Raw genomic sequence first — 7307 nt, forward strand, 5'->3', positions numbered from 1 at the left:
GAGAAAGAATCTGGTTCATGTGTCAAATCATTCAAAGTGAAGTTTCCGGGGCTTCTGGGCAGCAGCCTGTTCTGTGTTTCATGTTGGCCCTGCAGAGCCAAGCAAGTGCACCAGCCTCCTATTTTCAGCCAATAGTGTCATAACAGGAAGATGGGATACTCGTCTGCAAGAGAGCCTGCATTCTGTTAAGAGGTGAGGTTCATTAACCTCACTTTCATTTTCAGTGACTAGCACTCATACCCTGCTTTCAATCATGTACTCAGTTCCAGAGACATTGTGTGAGGAAGCGAATGTCCGTGTGAGCGACTCAGGACTCTCTCTGCGAGTTTGTCCTGCCAGCCCCCTCCTGAGAACTGTCCGAATGAACTGTCGAAGTGAGAACACGGCAGGAGATCCTCCGCTGGATTCACCGCCAGCAGTGGGCGAGAAAAACCAACAAAAGCACTTGTTGTGAACGGGTCTGATCAGAGAATCTCATGCTGCATTGTTCAAATGCAGAAATGTCTCTCCCGGAGTTGGTGGAGACCTCAACCAGAGCGGAAAGAGCGTGAATATTAGACACGACTCCAAGTGAACATGTTGTTCTGTAACTGCTCACAACACCTTATATCCACTCAAGGGGGCGCTGTCAGACTGTGTGTGCACATGGTGAGGTCGTGAGTTCCTCTGGAGTCCAGTGTCTGAGCTGAAAACTTGCAGGCTATGTTCCATTAAAACTAAGCAGGCGCTGACGCTTCTTCACCTTCTGCACATCTGTCATCCACTCCGAGCTGCTCCCCAAACCCACAGTGATGGATCACACATCCAGTAATTGTGGCCGCTGGCACTGACACTCTTTCAGGAACACCAAACCCGACTGAGTTTTAGTTTTTCAATAAATCCATCGGATGTGGCGCTGGTAACGAAGCAGTAGTCTGCAGAGCCGCATCTGAGAAGATGCATCGTTCATAGCTGCAGTTTAGCGACGGACAAAAGTTTTCCAGATCCGCTTTAAAACTCCAACAGATAGAGTTCAGTCGCACAGAATGTTACTTTGCACACGAGACCTTTTTTATTTCAAGTGATTTTTATCCCACGTCTCTGTTACTCCATTACAGTATGTTGAGACCTAGAGAGCCCAGCAGGCAGTTATCAACTCATATCTCACCACTTGTTTTTTCATCAGACAATTTCATCATTGAAGAGAAAAGGCAGGAATGTGATGTTCAATAAATGATTCTTACTTTATTTCTTTCTCTTGATATTTTCTTAATGCAACTCGATCAAGTTCCTTCTGAACAACATGTCTTGAAGTCTGTGCTGAGACTGTAAAACTCCTGGCGTCCAAATTGTTGCCGGAGCCTTAGAGCCGTTAAAACAGAGAAGTTTGAAAACTCCTCGGCTGCGTTTTAGTTTGAAAACTCCTCGGCTGCATTTTAGTTTGAAAACTCCTCGGCTGCATTTTAGTTTGAAAACTCCTCGGCTGCATTTTAGTTTGAAAACTCCTCGGCTGCATTTTAGCCTGGACGGACAGAAACAGTTGTTTGCATACGATGACGTAGACACTCACGAGCGAAGCCTTCGCTCATTTGTTAGGTTCCTATCACATGACCACCTCGAGGAAGACAACAACCAGCTAAAGCCTCGGCTACCAGTGTAGAAAACCAAATGGATAATCAACCTCAAGCATTGCTGACCCTGTTGCCTTTACCAACACAGATCCTGATATTTATGATCATGAGGAGATGATGAGACAAAATTATTTTATGAAATCAGGTTTTAAATCTGAATCAAATCCCCACGAATCATGATGATGACTCGTGGACAGAAGCAGCAGCAGATTCAAGCATTGCTCAGAGGCTCAACAGTGTTTATCCACACTCATGGCGTCCTGCCTGCAGTTTTATCGGCGTCCTTCTGCCTCCCATTTATGCTGTTACACATCAAGACGCTGCCCAATTAAACTGGCAGGGACTCAAACAAACACCTGCCCGGGATCAACAAGGTTTAAACTTGATGCAGAGGTGGGTTTCAAATCCGAGGGGGGGGGGGGGCGATGCTCTCTGAAACCCATTCTTTTCAGTTGCATTAACCACGCACGGGCGGTTTTTCACTGCGCCGAGGAAGGTGCAGGCGAAGCTCTTGTGCGTTCAGCTTTTCAAATGCGTTACAGCCTGTCTCCTGCATGCTGCGCGCCCCCCCCCCCTCGGCTGAACACGACGTGTGATTTTACTGTTGTTGTGAACGCGCCTGGACTCGGAGAATCTCCTGCTGCGTTTTTCATACGTGAAAGACAAACTATGCAATGAGTTTGGAAACGACTGGACAAAGCCTGAAGGCATAGATGTCTGATCTTACTAAATCATTTTTAAATAATCACAAGGGCTTCACATGAGATTGCTTTTCTAAAATCACAGCACATGACTTGAGATAAAAAAGGTCTCGTTTGCAAAGTAACATTCTGGGAGTAAACATGTCTGACTCCAGCATTTGGCCTCATGGTGCCACAGAATGGCCTTTTAATCAGCTCATCAGAAGATCACACAAAGGACTCAACTGCTGTATAGGATCTGTATTGTAGCCATTAATTGCAGGACACGGGGCCTTGTTCCCAGGATGTGGCGGACAAGCTCAGTGACCCGTGAGGTTCTGGAGCCGATGGCATGTTCCCAGCCGGTTCACATCTCTTTGAAACATGTTAACAGTTCATCAGTGTGCACACAGCGGCCAGAACGTTCACATAAACAAAAAACTTTATAATGTTATCACACACACACACACACACACACACACACACACACACACACACACACACACTCTGGGGCTTGTGTCATCACGTCAAATCTCAACAGAAATCATAGATTTCACTGCTACGTATGGAACAGCAGTGAGGCCGACTGGATTCTTGTGTCACTCTTAGTTAGAGTCAACACACACTCACACACACTCTCACACACACACACACACACACACACTCACTCACACTCACACACTCACTCACACACTCCTGGCACATGAAAGAATCGTGTTCCCTCTGATTATTGACGCTCCCTCTGAGCTGCCTCACAGCAGATGAGTATCTCCGAGCAGGAAGCTCTCAGAAGAGAAGAGGATATTCTGCTCTCTGCGGAGAGACGTCTGCTGTAAACTGTGTGAAAGTGTCTTTGTGTTTTTTTGCTTTGACATTTCAACGACACTTGTTACTTTAATGCAGCTGACGTTTGACTTTTATTTTTTGTTAAAGTACTCAAATACAAATATTCCAGTCCTGAGGCTCTATCCTGCATTTTCTCGTTGTGTATTTTCATAAAAGATAAAATGTCTCTGTGACCCATTCACAGAACAACACATCAATTCTTGCAAACTGGAACAGATGGGCCTCATGGACCAATTGCTTCTTAAAAATGTTCTTCAGTTTGTTCTAAAGCTCAAGATTCACGACACGTTCACATCTGGGTACTAATGTTGATGAGTGCCACGTCCTCGTGAATTGAAAGCCAGCGCCAGTTTTTCCGATTAGCACAGGTCTGACCCGCCAGGGGCGATAATGAATGAAGGAAAGGCTCGTTTATGACAAAGGCTCAGAAGTGTTGACTTTCATTTGATTTATTTGAACTTGCTCCAAGGTGATGAGGTAGAGTTTTGCCTCGGATAACTGACATCAGCTTGGCCACGGTAGCGGAGTGACAGCTCGCCCTCCCACCGACCACCTCTGGTCGTTGCTGTAACGACCTGTTTCGTCGGTGACGTCAAACCTCCACCGGCCTCTAACTGCCCGCGCCAGGCTGTCAGTCTTATCAACCGGTCACCCTACATTTATACACAAACAGTCACCATGACTTCCCCTCAGAGCTTTAATCAGAGTCTGCCCACTTACAAGTGACAGGTAGAGGACACATCAGAGACAGTGGATGGGACGCTGCCGCAGCATGTCCTCAGTCCTCCAGAAACATTAGCATGTTCTTTATGAGAGAAATCAGGGTCTTGAAAAAACAAGTGGGTTCTGCTTTGTGTCATCGGTTCTTTCTTTTCCAGCTTATTGCAAAGTTTCACCTAAAACTTCCCGAAATATTCGTCCAAGCAACGACCTGAGCGCAAACGCACAGTTTAAGCACAAGCAGTGGCTATTTGAGAGCCAGCACAAGGGTTCGAGTGAAAGCCTCACGAAATCCGAAGGCCCTGCTGTCACACTGAAAGACCACGCTCTTGAATGAAGAGAGGAAAAAAACCCACACTGGTGATGTTTGTCGCACACAGATGAAACACCCAGACGGCCGGGGGGGTCTGTTCTCACTGATCTGGAGCTCGCTCATTAAAAAACACATCGTTTGAAATGTGGCCACATGAGAATCAGGTTCAGTACAGAAAATGCACGAAGCTTTGAAATACAGTGGAGTCAGCCTTACTGAGCTTCTGGTACTTCACACTGGAGCGGAGATGTGTCAGTGGAGCTTTCTGTACTTTTATCATCTACTTTCCTCCTTTATCATATTTTGTTTCCGCGCCTGCACATTTAAAGAAACAGCAGTGACAGAATCCCCCTCCCCCTCTGGAGGACGGTGGTTTACAACAACCAGCGACACAAAGCTAAGTGCTCAGTCATCGCCCTAACGTGGACCCTTCGCCCCGCCCTCATTCTTCGTCCCAATTAGCGGCGTCTTCGCCTCAGGTTGCTCTGCCAGCTCCGATCAAGGCATCTAGAATTCACAAAACTGAGTTTTCAGTCTGTGACTCTCCGTCGCCCGTCCCCAAGCCTACAGCTGCATGTATTGTTTTGGTTCTAAATGATTTGAACTGTGTTGGTGAAAATGTTGAAATATGATCCACATGTGTGAGCAACAGATCCATGAGGCCTCTGACTCATCAGATGGTAAAACAGGTGGTTCATTAAACGACAAGAAGGATTTTACGATCATGTGATCGTTCCTTTAAAAAAAGCGAGCTGGGACAGTCCGGGTGTGAACAGTGGGAACACGGTGTCAGCATTTTGAGAAGGTTTCTTGTTATTTTGAGATAAAGTCTGAGTTTCTTGTTGTTTGATATAAAAAGTCAGAACAGAGTGTCGGAGTGTCTAATTATTCTTGTTATTTTGATAAAACAGGACATAATATTCAGCGTCTCACTACTTTAGAGAGGAATTCTCCTTTTTTCTGTGTCTGTAAGTGTAAATTAATATTAAATCTGTTTTAAGGTAATTAAAATACCTACAAGGCAAACAGAGATTTAGTTTTTTCAAAATAATGCACATGATTTTTTCCCATTATGCATTTCTCTGGCAGATTGCAGTCCACTGCTAATGCACTGACGAGCTGATAATTAGAGAGCAGTTAAAAGCACCGCGAGAGAAAACGGATTGACAGCTCTGACTCACTCTGCTCATTTAAATGGAGTAATTAAAGTCTCACACACACACACACACACACACACATCTTAACCCTCTCCCAGAAAATGGCAGAGCAGCGATGTGACCACAAAGCAAACAGACTGTGTGCAGAGTTCTCCACCTCAGCCAACGGAGGAACAGATGTTACAAAGCTTCACGAGGATTAAACGACCCACACACCCTCAAATATGATTTCAGCGATGCCAAGTAAAATGTGCTGGGGTGCAACAGGAGGATGAGGGAGGAACGTCAACACACACGTCACATCCCCGGGAACTGATCCAGCATAGTTTATCTGTGGCGGGGCGGGTTACTGAAGCCGCCTTCGCTCAATAGTTTTAAAATAAACTCAGAGATCCACAGAGTTCCGTTCACACGGTGCAGTTCTTACAAAGGAGCCTTTATCAGTCATCTTTACATGACATTCACGGTGTCTCAATTCAAATACACGTGTTCGATAAAGACACTCAGGCATCAAGTCAGTCGACAGTAAAACTCTCAACCACTTAGAGTCACAGAGACGAGTAACATGGAGACATCGTAGATATTTGGCAGCACTTCCCTCGAGGCATGCAGCTGTGCTGGGTTTGATATTGTGATATTTGCATGGCAGCTGAGAGCCTCTTTCCACTCACGTCAACTCGTATTGGTTTTATTTATATTTCTTATAAATGAATGCATTGTTTGCTTGTATTTGACAACATCTTAATTCATGAGCTGGTCCGTTTATCGTCCAAGACAGGAAAGTGCATTTCATCAGGTTTTCTCGGGACAAGAATTCATTATATTTACATTTACAATGAATTAATTAAATATTCAGCAGATTCACAGATAATAAAAAATAATGTCAGGCAGAGCTAAAGCTGTAAACTCATCGAGAGTTCTTCTTCTCCGTCATAGACGCGATGAAACGTTTCCAAATTAAATATTTATGCATTACATTTACATCCTGCTGAGACACATCTATTGTGTATATTTGTACTTAGGAGAGAAGTATTTTTACAGAGTGTTTACTCAGTTGAAAGGTTTCCCTGTCAGACGCACTTGGTGGATGTAAGTGCTGCGCCCAGGCTTTGAGACTGAAACTGGAGGACACATGTTAAATCTCATTCACTCTCGTGTCATTGTACAACGTGAGTTCACAGCTCATCTGAATTGTGGAGTTCCCCAATGTTCCATCCTCGGCCTCCTGTTAATCTCCATTTGAATACTTCACCTGTGAAATGAATTCTAAAAAACATTTGTTATGCAGATGATACAGGTGTGTGTAAAAAAAAAAAAAACCCCAGGAGATTGCAGGTCCCTCAACTTCCTCGTTGTCGCCAAATTTAACCAAAACATTTACAAAACATTTACTCATTTAGCTCCTCGTGATAAACGCCAGCAGATTCTTCGATTCTTAGAACTGAGGTCAGATTTGGCGTTTTGTCGTATCTTTTAAGGTAACGGTCGAGTCCGGCTGCTAATGAACTTAAATTATTTAATTTGTATTATTTTAAAATATGATTCATATGACTGGAAACCGACCACGATGTTGAATTAAGAAGAGGAATTCTGGACAGTGAGCAGCTTTACACCTTTGTTAACCGAAGATCTTAATAATGGGCTGTGTGGTGGACAAAATAAACTTCTTCCGTATCTTCTTCTTAAGTCAAGAAGTTTTTTTTCTTGCTGCAAAGACTAAAACAGAAAAACGTAGCACATTACAAACAAAGCAGACTTTTCTTTTTTTTGTTGACACGGTTTCAATTCTTCAAGAAAATCACACGACGACAGGCAAATATCTAGAGCAATAAAAAAAAGATTATCATGCAACCGCTGCGCAAAGCCGCGTGAATAAAAGCCACATTATTCACGTTCCTTCAGTGAAGCAGTACAATCTAATCAGTTCACTGAGGACGACCAAGTAGTTTCTGAAACATCTGTCGTCAAACTGGAAACAGGA

This window comes from Paralichthys olivaceus, chromosome 16 (assembly GCF_024713975.1).
Source record: "Paralichthys olivaceus isolate ysfri-2021 chromosome 16, ASM2471397v2, whole genome shotgun sequence".
Classification (NCBI taxonomy): Eukaryota; Metazoa; Chordata; class Actinopteri; order Pleuronectiformes; family Paralichthyidae; genus Paralichthys; species Paralichthys olivaceus.